At 40.9% G+C, this 15,438-nt stretch overlaps 5 non-coding genes across 5 annotated transcripts; all 5 read right to left on the reverse strand.

The window, feature by feature from the left end:
- Positions 1–628: 628 nt before the first annotated feature.
- On the reverse strand, positions 629–693 carry LOC132647410 (small nucleolar RNA SNORD109A). Its single transcript, XR_009585778.1, has one exon. It is a non-coding gene; the product is annotated as a small nucleolar RNA SNORD109A (small nucleolar RNA).
- A 3,525-nt stretch (positions 694–4,218) lies between these two features.
- Positions 4,219–4,283, reverse strand: LOC132647695 (small nucleolar RNA SNORD109A). Its single transcript, XR_009586041.1, has one exon. It is a non-coding gene; the product is annotated as a small nucleolar RNA SNORD109A (small nucleolar RNA).
- Positions 4,284–7,769: 3,486 nt separating this feature from the next.
- Positions 7,770–7,834, reverse strand: LOC132647733 (small nucleolar RNA SNORD109A). The gene has a single exon (XR_009586076.1). It is a non-coding gene; the product is annotated as a small nucleolar RNA SNORD109A (small nucleolar RNA).
- A 3,487-nt stretch (positions 7,835–11,321) lies between these two features.
- Positions 11,322–11,386, reverse strand: LOC132647429 (small nucleolar RNA SNORD109A). The gene has a single exon (XR_009585797.1). It is a non-coding gene; the product is annotated as a small nucleolar RNA SNORD109A (small nucleolar RNA).
- Positions 11,387–14,923: 3,537 nt separating this feature from the next.
- On the reverse strand, positions 14,924–14,988 carry LOC132647734 (small nucleolar RNA SNORD109A). Its single transcript, XR_009586077.1, has one exon. It is a non-coding gene; the product is annotated as a small nucleolar RNA SNORD109A (small nucleolar RNA).
- Between the last annotated feature and the right edge of the window lie 450 nt (positions 14,989–15,438).

Consider the following 15,438-nt stretch of genomic DNA (forward strand, 5'->3'; position numbering starts at 1 on the left):
TCAGCTAAGACATAATTGATGAACACCAATAAAACTAGGGAATGTCTCAAACAGGTGCCCTGGCTTATCACCTAGCCATCATTATCTAGAATTTACCCAGCCTCCAACAGGAAAGACCATTTCAATTTTCCCTATATATAAATTGAATGATCCTGGAATTATTTGTTCTACGTCAGCCTTTACACAACTTTGGGTAACGGTCAAGGGCAGTCATTGTCCTCCAATATTCTTGGGACTACTGGCAAGAACCATAACATCCCCTCATGACACTTTACCACATATCTGCAAGGGTACATCCACCGAGACTAGGAATGAGCAGTATGTTCGAAAACTTCAGTTCTTATATAATTTTTGAGTATGTCATTTGCACCTACAGTCATCTCTACCTGATATATGTGCCTACTTCAATAGGAAAGGCTGTCTCCCTATCAATTGGAATCATTTCAATCTCTTTGAAAATAGAAAGCAATGAAGATTGTATCAAACCAAGTATGGGTATTGTTTTGAGGCTTTTTTCGAAAATTCTCAGATTCTGATGCCAAACTGCACAATTCTCATCCTCTCTGAAGAGGGAAGAGTGCCAGGCAGGCTCTGAAATCCTCATGGGTCTCACGAAGACCTCATATCTGGACCTCAGATCCCAGCTGTTCATGTCAGTCAACGTCCTCAGATACCTGTTGTCATCATAGATCCAGAAAGGCCTTCGCTCAGCACATGAGTTTTCACCTACCAAGTGAAACCCCAGAGAGCTAGACTCCTGGGACTTGACAAGGAAGTTAAAAACTGTGCAGGAGGCATGTAGCTCATTCTGTCAAAGGTGGTGGGGAAACACAGAGGACAGGATTAAAGAGCCTTTCCCCTTTGACACCATATGAGAAAAATAAAGGTCAAATCATTGCATTTGGTGGGTGTCATTGGCCCCAAATCGGGCACCTGTGAATGTTCCCTGAACTTATGTACTTAATCTTTACAACAGAGATTTTGGTAAGAATAGAGAAAACATTCAAGTAATCAAAATGACTTTGTTCCTATCTAGATAAGATTTTTTCAACATCCTAATTTGCGGTTTTGATTCTATGCTCTTCCTCTTTACCCTCTTTAAGGATTCCTCCTCCTGTTCCCAGTCTTCCATGTATGTTCCTCTCCATCTTACAGTGCCCACTATTGAGCCTTCCAGTTGTCCTGCATTGTCAATGCTCTGGAGGATTTTGTGATGTATGTCACATGACCACCATCTCCTTCCATATTTCCTTGGAAAACAAAAAGGAACAAACAGCCAAGCTACATTTCAGTCCATATACATCACCAGCTATCCCACAGGACATTGACAGGGACAGGAGTTGGGTTCTGTGTGCCTGATTCCTGACCCTGCTCTTCTTATCACCTCTCATTTCATGTTTCTTCAAATGAACTCAAAACCACCCAGTTTCCAAGATGAAGTAAGGCATTGCATTTTATATCAAAAATATTCTTCTATTTTTTTTTCAGACTATGGACAACTAGAATTCTTGCTCTACATAATCCATAATAATTTATAAAGAAGACTAATTATGGTTCACTGTCAGCTCTGTTTGGGGCTGCGAAACTGTTTGGTAATTCACGTGAATTTTAGAGGGAAAGATTGCAAGTTTCCATGCTACTTATAAGGACATGAAAACGCATGGGTTGCTCTCTTAGTATCCACGCCAGAGGATCAAGGTAGATGAAATTGAGAGGGTTATTGTTCTGTGCTCTAGGGGTCTAGACTCCTAAAACCCTATCATCTTCCTTTGGGTTCCACACATGTCAGGGCAGAAATAAGAGTATAATTCTTTGAGCTGTAATGTCGATAAGGGAAGGTGCTGGGAGAAGGCTTTTCTTAGTACTTCTGGATATATTATTTAGAATTGGAAGCTTCAATGGTAGCTTCAAAAGAAAGTCAAATGTGCCAATAACTTCATCAACTGTTGGTTTTCCAAATGCACCTCAACATACTAATAGTATTAGGTTGTATCCTTGTCACTTGCTTGGGGTGGGACTACCTAGCTAAGTCCACTGCAATGCCAGGGCCATAGCAAGTGTTCCACCAGCAAGAGGCAAGATGAAGCTTAGGGTGTTTATCCATGAGAGGGACCTCAAATTAATCTCATCTCTAGAAGTACACAGTAGGTAAGTATTTAGTCAGACAAGACTGCAGCCTGCCTACAACAAAACACATCATGGGAAGCAGCGTCACTGCTTACCTGTCCTGCCAGAAGGGAAGCACCTCTCCACGTTTTATCCTGCAACATAATAAGTATGAAGGCTATCAGAAAAGGAAATGCGTTTAGGCAACCTTGACTTTCTAAAGTGTCCTGTCCTTCAAGTGTGCCAGCTTTTCATTCGTTCCCAGAACCAACTATTGAATTCATTTCCTCCCTTCCAATCCCCTCAGAGTTTAGCCACTGAGGCCAGGATTTCTATTCTTCTGATGGCTTCCTCAAAAGCAGTCTGTGAGAGCATCTTTACCAGTGCCAACAGCCACGGTGTGGACACCTCTCAGTAGACAGGGAGGAAGTTGCACAAAGCAAAGAAGAGGCACTCCCTATAGCATTGCTCTATGGTCATTCTTAACTCCTCGTTTCACAAAGTCAGCACCAACAAGTTGCAGAGAGGTGAAAGTGGGTAGGCCTTATTGTATCTTTGAGATTTCAGGGTGTCATTGAATTTTGTCTTCTGTGCATGGAATTCTCTCCTTGTTTATCTGACAGAAGGTTCCATAATTGACATTAGCTTTCTTCCATGCCATGCAACCTCATCTTGGAAGAGAGGGGAATCCAAAGGTGTATTTGTCTACATGTATGTTACCATGTCTCGATTCATGGAACTCAAGTCTTCCACTTGGAAGAGTGATGGAATGATCTACCATGCTCCAGTTTAAATCTGATGAAAAGAAGATGTTTTCTACGCACTGACTGACTAGCCCGTGGTCAAACACTCATGGGTTGCTTTTTATTGAGTATGTTGTACTACACTTCTGAGATTACATGATGTCCTTGATTGGATATTCAATGCTTCAACCATGGCTTTAGAAATTGTGTATCCAGCAAGTGTTACCAAGAGTCCTATGCTCCTGCTTCCTAAAAGTCTGTTAGTAGTAAGATATATATATATATATATATATATATATATATATATATGTGTGTGTGTGTGTGTGTGTGTGTGTGTGTGTGTGTGTGTCAGTTCTGAATTACTTGTGTTCATCTTGAGGATATTAAGAAGATTAAGTGTGTGGTTCTTTTTGTTTCATTGGAGAGTTAGCGTGTCTACTCCATTATCAGGACTGTGGGTCTACCAGCAAGCAACAAGTTCTTTAGAAATATCTTTGCTTTGTTTTTTAAAGGAATAGTTGTTTTCATAGATCTTGGGTAACATGCAAATTTTGTTAGAAGAGATGATTTGCATCTGTGTGAGAGCGGCAATAAGAGGATGAATGTACCCAGGAGGAAAACAGAAACAACAACAACAAATAACAGAAAGCAAAGCCCAATTGTCATTTCTCATGATGGATCAATTGAGATGGTTTCCATGCGAGAGAGAGATAGGTAAACACAACATGTTCTGGAAGATTTTGGCAGCTAAGACATAATTGATGAACACCAATAAAACTAGGGAATGTCTCAAACAGGTGCCCTGGCTTCTCACCTAGCCATTATTATCTAGAATTTACCCAGCCTCCAACAGGAAAGACCACTTCAATTTTCCCTCCATATAAATTGAATGATCCTGGAATTTTTTGTTATACCTCAGCCTTTACACAACTTTGGGTAAAGGGCGAGGGCAGTCATTGTCCTCCAATATTCTTGGGACTACTGGCATGAGCTGTAACATCCCCTCCTTACACTTTACCACATATGTGCAAGGGTACATCGACCGAGACTAGGAATGAGAAGCACGTTCAAATTCGTCAGTTCTTAGATATTTTTTGAGTATGTCATTTGCACCTACAGTCATCTCTACCTGATATGTGCTTACTCCTATAGTAAAGGCTGTCTCCCTATCACTTGGAATCATTTGAATCTCTTTGAAAATAGAAAGCAATGAAGAATGTATCAAACCACGTATGGGTATTGTTTTGAGGCTTTTTTCGAAAAATCTCAGAATCTGATGCCAAACTGCACAATTCTCATCCTCTCTGAAGAGGGAAGAGTGCCAGGCAGGCTCTGAAATCCCCATGGGTCTCACGAAGACCTCATTTCTGGACCTCAGATCGCATCTGTTCATGTCAGTCAACATCCTCAGATACCTGTTGTCATCATAGATCCAGAAAGGCCTTCCCTCACCACATGAGTTTTCACCTACCAAGTGAAACCCCAGAGAGCTAGACTCCTGGGCCTTGACAAGGAAGTTCAAAACTGTGCAGGAGGCATGTAGCTCATTCTGTCAAAGGTGGTGGGGAAACACAGAGGACAGGATTAAAGAGCCTTTCCCCTTTGACACCATATGAGAAAAATAAAGGTCATATAAATGCATTTGGTGGGTTTCATTGGCCCCAAATCGGGCACCTGTGAATGTTCCCTGAACTTATGTACATAATCTTTACAACAGAGATTTTGGTAAGAATAGAGAAAACATTCAAGTAAGCAAAATGACTTTGTTCCTATCTAGATAAGATTTTTTCAACATCCTAGTTTGCGGTTTTGATTCTATGCTCTTCATCTTTTCCCTCCTTTAGGATTCCACCTCTTGTTCCCAGTCTTCCATGTATGTTCCTCTCCATCTTACAGTGCCCAGTAATGAGCCTTCCAGTTGTCCTGCAATTGTCAGTCCTCTGGAGGATTTTGTGATGTATGTCGCATGACCATCAGCTCCTTTCATATTTCCTTGGACAACAAAAAGGAAGAAAGAGGCCAAACTACATTTCAGTCCATATACATCACCAGGCCACAGGACATTGATAGGGACAGTAGTTGGGTTCTGTGTGCCTGATTCCCGAACCTACTCTTCTTATCACCTCTCATGTCTTGTTTCTTCAAATGAACTCAAAACCACCCAGTTTCCAAGATGAAGGAAGGCATTGCATTTTATATCAAAAATATTCTTCTATTTTTTTTTCAGACAATGGACAACTAGATTTCTTGCTCTACATAATCCATAATCATTTATAAAAAGAATAAATATGGTTCATTGTCAGCTCTGTTTGGGTTTTCGAAAACTTTATGGCAATTCACCTGAATTTTAGAGGGCAAGATTGCATTTTTCCATGCTACTTACAAGGAAGTGAAAACGCATGGGTTACTCTCTTAGTATCCACACTAGAGGATCAAGATAGATGAAATTTGTGAGGGTCATTATTCTGTGCTCTAGGGGTCTAGACTCCTAACACCCTATCATCTTCCTTTAGGTTCCACACCTGTCAGGGCAGAAATAAGAGTTTAATTCTTTGAGCTTGAATGTCGATAAGGGAAGGAGCTGGGAGAAGGCTTTTCTTAGTACTTCTGGATATATTATTTAGAATTGGAAGCTTCAATGGTAGCTTCAAAAGAAAGTCAAATATGCCAATAACTTCACCCAACTATTGGTTTTCCAAATGCACCTCAAAATACTAATGGTATTAGGTAGTATCCTTGTCACTTGCTTGGGTTGGGACTACCTAGCTAACTCCCCTACAATGCCAGGGCCATAGCAAGTGTTCCACCATCAAGAGGCAAGAGGAAGCCTAGGTTGTTTAGCCATGAGAGGGACGTTAAAAAAATCTCTTCTCTAGTGGTACACAGTAGGTAAATATTTAGTCAGGCGAGAATGCAGCCTGCCTACAAACAAAAGACACAATGGGAAGCAGCGTCACTTACCTGTCCTGCCAGAAGGGAAGCACCTCTCCAAGTTTTAGCCTGCAACATAATAAGTATGAAGGTTATCAGAAAAGGAAATGCGTCTAGGCAACCTTGACTTTCTAAAGTGTCCCGACCTTCAAGTCTGCCAGCAGTTCAGTCTTTCCCAGAACCAACTATTGAATTCATTTCCATCCTTCCAATCCCCTCAGATTTTAGCCACTGTGGCAAGGATTTCTCTTCTTCTAATGACTTCCTCAGAAGCTGTCTGTGAGAGCATCTTTGCCAGTGTCAGCAGGCACAGTGTGGACACCTCACAGTGGGCAGCGAGGAAGTTGGACAAAGCAAAGTAGAAGCAGTGCGTATAGCATTGTAGTATGGTCATCCTTAACTCCTCCTTTCTCAAAGTCAAAACGACCAAGTTGCACAGAGGTGAAAGTCAGTAAGCCCAATGGTATCTTTGAGATTTCAGGGTATCATTGAAATGTGTCCTCTGTGCATGGAATTCTCTCCTTGTTTATCCAACAGAGTGTTCCATAATTGACTTTAGAGTTCTTCCGTGCCATGCAACCTCATCTTGGAAGAGAGGGGAATCCAAAGGTACCTTTTTGTCTACATGTATGTTACCATGTCTCGATTCATGGAACTCAAGGCTTCCACTTGGAAGAGCGTTGGAATCATCTACCATGCTTCAGGTTAAATCTGATGAAAAGAAGATGTTTTCTACGCACTAACTGACTAGCCCGTGGTCAAATACACATGGGTTGCTTTTTATCGAGTATGTTGTACTACACATCTGAGATTACATGATGTCCTTGATTGGATATTCAAGCTTCAACCATGGCTTTAGAAATTGTGTATCCAGCAAGTGTTACCAAGAGTCCTATGCTCCAGCTTTGTAAAAGTCTGTTAGTAGTAAGATATATATATATATATATATATACATATATGTGTGTGTCAGTTCTGAATTAATTGTGTTCATCATGAGGATGTTAAGAAGATTCAGTGTGTGGTTCTTTCTTGTTTCACTGGAGAGTTAGCGATTCTTATTCATTATCAGGATTGTAGGTCTACCAGCTAGCAACATGTTCTTTAGAAATATCTTTCCTTGTTTCATAAAGGAATAGTTGTTTTCATAGATCTTGCGTAACACGCAAATTTTGTTAGAATAGATGATTTGCATCTGTGTGAGAGCGGCAATAAGAGGATGAATGTACCCAGGAGGAAAACAGAAACAACAACAACAAATAACAGAAAGCACAGCCCAATTGTCATTTCTCATGATGGATCAACTGAGATGGTTTCCATGCGAGAGAGAGATAGGTAAAAACAACATGCTCTGGAAGATTTTGGCAGCTAAGACATAAATGATGAACACCAATAAAACTAGGGAATGTCTCCAACAGGTGCCCTGGCTTCTCACCTAGCCATTATTATCAAGAATTTACCCAGCCTCCAACAGGAAGGACCATTTCAATTTTCCCTGTATATAAATTGAATGATCCTTTAATTATTAGTTATACGTCAGCCTTAACACAACTTTTTGTAAAGTGCGAGGGCAGTCATTGTCCTCCAATATTCTTGGGACTACTGCCATGAGCCCTAACCTCCCGTCCTGACACTTTACCACATATGTGCTAGGGTACATCCCCGGAGACTAGGAATGAGCAGCACGTTCGAATTCATCAGTTCTTACAAATTTTTTGAATACGTCATTTGCACCTACAGTCATCTTTACCTGATATATGTGCCTACTCTTATAATAAAGGTTGTCTCCCTATCACTTGGAATCATTTCTATCTCTTTGAAAATAGAAAGCAATGAAGATTGTATCAAACCAAGTATGGGTACTGTTATGAGGTCTTTTTCGAAAAATCTCAGAATCTGATGCCATACTGCACAGTTCTCATCCTCTCTGAAGAGGAAAGAGTGCAAGGCAGGCTCTGAACTCCTCATGGGTCTCACGAGGACCTCATATCTGGACCTCAGATCGCATCTGTTCAAGTCAGTCAACGTCCTCAGATACCTGTTGTCATCATAGATCCAGAAAGGCCTTCGCTCAACACATGAGTTTTCACCTACCAAGTGAAACCCCAGAGAGCTAGACTCCTGTGCCTTGACAAGGAAGTTCAAAACTGTGCAGGATGCATGTAGCTCATTCTGTCAAAGGTTCTGGGGAAACACAGAGGACAGGATTAAAGAGCCTTTTCCCTTTGACACCATATGAGAAAAATAGAGGTCAACACATTGCCTTTGGTGGGTGTCACTGGCCCCAAATCGGGTACCTGTGAATGTTCCCTGAACTTATGTATTTAATCTTTACAACAAAGATTTGGTAAGAATAGAGAAAACATTCAAGAAAGCAAAATGACTTTTTTTCCTATCTAGATAAGATTTTTTCAACATCCTAATTTGCGGTTTTGATTCTATGCTCTTCATGTTAACCCGCCTTTACACTTCCTCCTCCTGTTCCCTGTCTTCCATGTAAGTTCCTCTCCATCTTATAGTGCACAGTATTGAGCCTTCCAGTTGTCCTGCAATTGTCAATGCTCTGGAGGATTTTGTGATGTATGTCGCATGACCACCAGCTCCTTCCATATTTCCTTGGACAACAAAAAGCAACACACAGGCCAAGCTACATTTTGGTCCATATACATCACCAGGTATCCCACAGGACATTGACAGGGACAGGAGTTGGGTTCTGTGTGCCTGATTCCTGAACCTTCTCTTCTTATCACCTCTCATGTCATGTTTCTTCAAATGAACTCAACACCACCCAGTTTCCAAGATGAAGGAAGGCATTGCATTTAATACCAAAAATATTCTTAGTTTTGTTTTGTTTTGTTCTGACAATGGACAACTAGATTTCTGGCTCAACATAATCCATAATCATTTATAAAAAGAATAAATATGGTTCATTGTCAGCTCTGTTTGGGTTTTCGAAAACTTTATGGCAATTCACCTGTATTTTAGAGGGCATGATTGCATGTTTCCATGCTACTTACAAGGAAGTGAAAACGCATGGGTGGCTCTCTTAGTATCCACGCCAGAGAATCAAGGATAGATGAAATTTGTGCGGGTTATTGTTCTGTGCTCTAGGGGTCTAGCCTCCTAACACCCTATCATCTTCCTTTGGGTTCCACACCTGTCAGGGCAGAAATAAGAGTTTAATTCTTTGAGCTTGAATGTCGATAAGGGAAGGAGCTGGGAGAAGGCTTTTCTTAGTACTTCTGGATATATTATTTAGAATTGGAAGCTTCAATGGTAGCTTCAAAAGAAAGTCAAATATGCCAATAACTTCACCCAACTGTTGGTTTTCCAAATGCACCTCAAAATCCTAATGGTATTAGGTAGTATCCTTGTCACTTGCTTGGGTTGGGACTAAATAGCTAAGTCCCCTACAATGCCAGGGCATTAGCAAGTGTTCCACCATCAAGAGGCAAGACGAAGCCCATGTTGTTTAGCCATGAGAGGGACGTTAAATAATTCTCATCTCTTGTGGTACACAGTAGGTAAATATTTCGTCAGGCGAGAATGCAGCCTGCCTACAAACAAAAGACACAATGGGAAGCAGCGTCACTTACCTGTCCTGCCAGAAGGGAATCACCTCTCCATTTTTAGCCTGCAACATAATAAGTATGAAGGTTATCAGAAAAGGAAATGTGTCTAGGCAACCTTGACTTTCTAAAGTGTCCCGACCTTCAAGTCTGCCAGCAGTTCAGTCTTTCCCAGATCCAACTATTGAATTCATTTCCTCCCTTCCAATAACCTCAGATTTTAGCCACTGTGGCAAGGATTTCTCTTCTTCTGATGACTTCCTCAGAAGCTGTCTGTGAGAGCATCTTTGCCAGTGCCAGCAGGCACATTGTGTACGCCTCTCAGTGGGCAGCGAGGATGTTGGACAAAGCAAAGAAGAAGCAGTGCGTATAGCATTGCAGTATGGTCATTCTTAACTCCGCCTTTCTGAAAGTCAAAACGACCAAGTTGCAAAGAGGTGAAAGTCAGTAAGCCCAATGGTATCTTTGAGATTTCAGGGTGTCATTGAAATTTGTCCTCTGTGCATGGAATTCTCTCCTTGTTTATCCAACAGAGTGTTCCATAATTGACTTTAGATTTCTTCCCTGCCATGCAACCTCATCTTGGAAGAGAGGGGAATCCAAAGGTACCTTTTTGTCTACATGTATGTTACCATGTCTCGATTCATGGAACTCAAGTCTTCCACTTGGAAGAGCGTGGGAATCATCTACCATGCTTCAGGTTAAATCTGATGAAAAGAAGATGTTTTCTACGCACTAACTGACTAGCCCATGGTCAAATACACTGGGTTGCTTTTTATCGAGTATGTTGTACTACACATCTGAGATTACATGATGTCCTTGATTGGATATTCAAGCTTCAACCATGGCTTTAGAAATTGTGTATCCAGCAAGTGTTACCAAGAGTCCTATGCTCCAGCTTCGTAAAAGTCTGTTAGTAGTAAGATACATATATATACATATATGTGTGTTTCAGTTCTGAATTAATTGTGTTCATCATGAGGATGTTAAGAAGAGTCAGTTTGTGGTTCTTTCTTGTTTCATTGGAGAGTTAGCGCGTCTGATCCATTATCAGGATTGTGGGTCTACCAGCTAGCAACATGTTCTTTAGAAATACCTTTCCTTTGTTTTTTAAAGGAATAGTTGTTTTCATTGATCTTGGGTAACAGGCAAATTTTATTAGAATAGATGATTTGCATCTGTATGAGAGCGGCAATAAGAGGATGAATGTACCCAGGAGGAAAACAGAAACAACAACAACAAATAACAGAAAGCAAAGCCCAATTGTCATTTCTCATGATGGATCAACTGAGATGGTTTCCATGCAAGAGAGAGATAGGTAAACACAACATGCTCTGGAATATTTTGGCAGCTAAGACATAAATGATGAACACCAATAAAACTAGGGAATGTCTCAAACAAGTGCCCTGGCTTCTCACCTAGCCATTATTATCTAGAATTTACCCAGCCTCCAACAGGAAAGACCATTTCAATTTTTCGTCTATATAAATTGAAAGATCCTTTAATTATTTGTTATACGTCAGCCTTTACACAACTTTGGGTAAAGTGCGAGGGCAGTCATTGTCCTCCAATATTCTTGGGACTACTGCCATGAGCCCTAACCTCCCCTCTTGACACTTTACCACATATGTGCAAGGGTACTTCTCCGGAGACTAGGAATGAGCAGCATGTTCGAATTCATCAGTTCTTACATATTTTTTGAGTACGTCATTTGCACCTACAGTCATCTCTACCTGATATATGTGCCTACTCCTATAGTAAAGGCTGTCTCCCTATCACTTGGAATCATTTCTATCTCTTTGAAAATAGAAAGCAATGAAGATTGTATCAAACCAAGTATGGGTACTGTTATGAGGCCTTTTTCGAAAAATCTCAGAATCTGATGCCATACTGCACAATTCTCATCCTCTCTGAAGAGGGAAGAGTGCAAGGCAGGCTCTGAACTCCTTTTGGGTCTCACGAGGACCTCATATCTGTACCTCAGATCGCATCTGTTCAAGTCAGTCAACGTCCTCAGATACCTGTTGTCATCATAGATCCAGAAAGGCCTTCGCTCAACACATGAGTTTTGATCTACCAAGTGAAACCCCAGATAGCTAGACTCCTGGGCCTTGACAAGGAAGTTCAAAACTGTGCAGGAGGCATGTAGCTCATTCTGTCAAAGGTTCTGGGGAAACACAGAGGACAGGATTAAAGAGCCTTTCCCCTTTGACACCATATGAGAAAAATAGAGGTCAACACATTGCCTTTGGTGGGTGTCACTGGCCCCAAATCGGGTACCTGTGTATGTTCCCTGAACTTATGTATTTAATCTTTACAAAAAAGATTTGGTAAGAATCGAGAAAACATTCAAGAAAGCAAAATGACTTTTTTTCCTATCTAGATAAGATTTTTTTAACATCCTAATTTGCGGTTTTGATTCTATGCTCGTCATGTTAACCCGCCTTTACACTTCCTCCTCCTGTTCCCAATCTTCCATGTATGTTCCTCTCCATCTTACAGTGCCCAGTATTGAGCCTTCCAGTTGTCCTGCAATTGTCAATGCTCTGGAGGATTTTGTGATGTATGTCGCATGACCACCAGCTCCTTCCATATTTCCTTGGACAACAAAAAGCAACACAAGGCCAAGCTACATTTTGGTCCATATACATCACCAGGTATCCCACAGGACATTGACAGGGACAGGAGTTGGGTTCTGTGTGCCTGATTCCTGAACCTTCTCTTCTTATCACCTCTCATGTCATGTTTCTTCAAATGAACTCAACACCACCCAGTTTCCAAGATGAAGGAAGGCATTGCATTTAATACCAAAAATATTCTTAGTTTTGTTTTGTTTTGTTCTTACAATGGACAACTAGATTTCTGGCTCAACATAATCCATAATCATTTATAAAAAGAATAAATATGGTTCATTGTCCGCTCTGTTTGGGTTTTCGAAAACTTTATGGCAATTCACCTGAATTTTAGAGGGCAAGATTGCATGTTTCCATGCTACTACCAAGGAAGTGAAAACGCATTGGTGGCTCTCTTAGTATCCACACCAGAGGATCAAGCATAGATGAAATTTGTGAGGGTTATTGTTCTGTGCTCTAGGGGTCTAGACTCCTAACACCCTATCATCTTCCTTTGGGTTCCACACCTGTCAGGGCAGAAATAAGAGTTTAATTCTTTGAGCTTGAATGTCGATAAGGGAAGGAGCTGGGAGAAGGCTTTTCTTAGTACTTCTGGATATATTATTTAGAATTGGAAGCTTCAATGGTTGCTTCAAAAGAAAGTCAAATATGCCAATAACTTCACCCAACTGTTGGTTTTCCAAATGCACCTCAAAATACTAATGGTATTAGGTTGTATCCTTGTCACTTGCTTGGGTTGGGACTACCTAGCTAAGTTCCCTACAATGCCAAGGCCATAGCAAGTGTTCCACCATCAAGAGGCAAGATGAAGCCTAGGTTGTTTAGCCATGAGAGGGACGTTAAATAAATCTCTTCTCTAGTGGTACACAGTAGGTAAATATTTCGTCAGGCGAGAATGCAGCCTGCCTACAAACAAAAGACACAATGGGAAGCAGCGTCACTTACCTGTCCTGCCAGAAGGGAAGCACCTCTCCAAGTTTTAACCTGCAACATAATAAGTATGAAGGTTATCAGAAAAGGAAATGCGTCTAGGCAACCTTGACTTTCTAAAGTGTCCCGACCTTCAAGTCTGCCAGCAGTTCAGTCTTTCCCAGAACCAACTATTGAATTCATTTCCTCCCTTCCAATCCCCTCAGATTTTAGCCACTGTGGCAAGGATTTCTCTTCTTTTGATGACTTCCTCAGAAGCTGTCTGTGAGAGCATCTTTGCCAGTGCCAGCAGGCACAGTGTGGACGCCTCTCAGTGGGCAGACAGGAAGTTGGACAAAGCAAAGAAGAAGCAGTGAGTATAGCATTGCAGTATGGTCATTCTTAACTCCTCCTTTCTCAAAGTCAAAACGACCAAGTTGCACAGAGGTGAAAGTCAGTAAGCCCAATGGTATCTTTGAGATTTCAGGGTGTCATTGAAATGTGTCCTCTGTGCATGGAATTCTCTCCTTGTTTATCCAACAGAGTGTTCCATAATTGACTTTAGATTTCTTCCCTGCCATGCAACCTCATCTTGGAAGAGAGGGGAATCTAAAGGTACCTTTTTGTCTACATGTATGTTACCATGTCTCGATTCATGGAACTCAAGTCTTCCACTTGGAAGAGCGTTGGAATCATCTACCATGCTTCAGGTTAAATCTGATGAAAAGAAGATGTTTTCTACGCACTAACTGACTAGCCCGTGGTCAAATACACATGGGTTGCATTTAATCGAGTATGTTGTACTACACATCTGAGATTACATGATGTCCTTGATTGGATATTCAAGCTTCAACCATGGCTTTAGAAATTGTGTATCCAGCAAGTGTTACCAAGTGTCCTATGCTCCAGCTTCGTAAAAGTCTGTTAGGAGCAAGATATATATATATATATATATATATATATATATATATATATATATATATATATATATACATATATGTGTGTGTCAGTTCTGAATTAATTGTGTTCATCATGAGGATGTTAAGAAGATTCAGTGTGTGGTTCTTTCTTGTTTCATTGGAGAGATAGCGCATCTGATGCATTATGAGGATTGTGGGTCTACCAGCTAGCAACATGTTCTTTAGAAATATCTTTCCTTGTTTCATAAAGGAATAGTTGTTTTCATAGATCTTGGGTAACACGCAAATTTTGTTAGAATAGATGATTTGCATCTGTGTGAGAGCGGCAATAAGAGGATGAATGTACCCAGGAGGAAAACAGAAACAACAACAACAAATAACAGAAAGCAAAGCCCAATATTCATTTCTCATGATGGATCAACTGAGATGGTTTCCATGCGAGAGAGAGATAGGTAAACACAACATGCTCTGGAAAATTTTGGCAGCTAAGACATAAATGATGAACACCAATAAAACTAGGGAATGTCTCAAACAGGTGCCCTGGCTTCTCACCTAGCCATTATTATCTAGAATTTACCCAGCCTCCAGCAGGAAAGACCATTTCAATTTTCCCTCTATATAAATTGAATGATCCTTTAATTATTAGGTATACGTCAGCCTTTACACAACTTTGGGTAAAGTGCGAGGGCCGTCATTGTCCTCCAATATTCTTGGGACTACTGGCATGAGCCCTAACCTTCCTTCCTGACACTTTACCACATATGTGCAATGGTACATCGCCGGAGACTAGGAATGAGCAGCACGTTCTTACATATAATTCATCAGTTCTTACATATTTTTTGAGTACGTCATTTGCACCTACAGTCATCTCTACCTGATATATGTACCTACTCCTATAGTAAAGGTTGTCTCCCTATCACTTGGAATCATTTCTATCTCTTTGAAAATAGAAAGCAATGAAGATTGTATCAAACCAAGTATGGTACTGTTATGAGGCCTTTTTCGAAAAATCTCAGAATCTGATGCCATACTGCACAGTTCTCATCCTCTCTGAAGAGGGAAGAGTGCAAGGCAGGCTCTGAAATCCTCATGGGTCTCACGAGGACCTCATATCTGGACCTCAGATCGCATCTGTTCAAGTCAGTCAACGTCCTCAGATACCTGTTGTCATCATAGATCCAGAAAGGCCTTCACTCAACACATGAGTTTTCACCTACCAAGTGAAACCCCAGAGAGATAGACTCCTGGGCCTTGACAAGGAATTTCAAAACTGTGCAGGAGGCATGTAGCTCATTCTGTCAAAGGTTCTGGGGAAACACAGAGGACAGGATTAAAGAGCCTTTCCCCTTTGACACCATATGAGAAAAATAGAGGTCAACACATTGCCTTTGGTGGGTGTCACTGGCCCCAAATCGGGTACCTGTGAATGTTCCCTGAACTTATGTATTTAATCTTTACAACAAAGATTTGGTAAGAAGAGAGAAAACATTCAAGAAAGCAAAATGACTTTTTTTCCTATCTAGATAAGATTTTTTCAACATCCTAATTTGCGGTTTTGATTCTATGCTCTTCCTCTTTACCCACCTTTACATTTCCTCCTCCTGTTCCCTGTCTTCCATGTATGTTCCTC

This window comes from Meriones unguiculatus, chromosome 14, assembly GCF_030254825.1.
Source record: "Meriones unguiculatus strain TT.TT164.6M chromosome 14, Bangor_MerUng_6.1, whole genome shotgun sequence".
NCBI lineage: Eukaryota > Metazoa > Chordata > Mammalia > Rodentia > Muridae > Meriones > Meriones unguiculatus.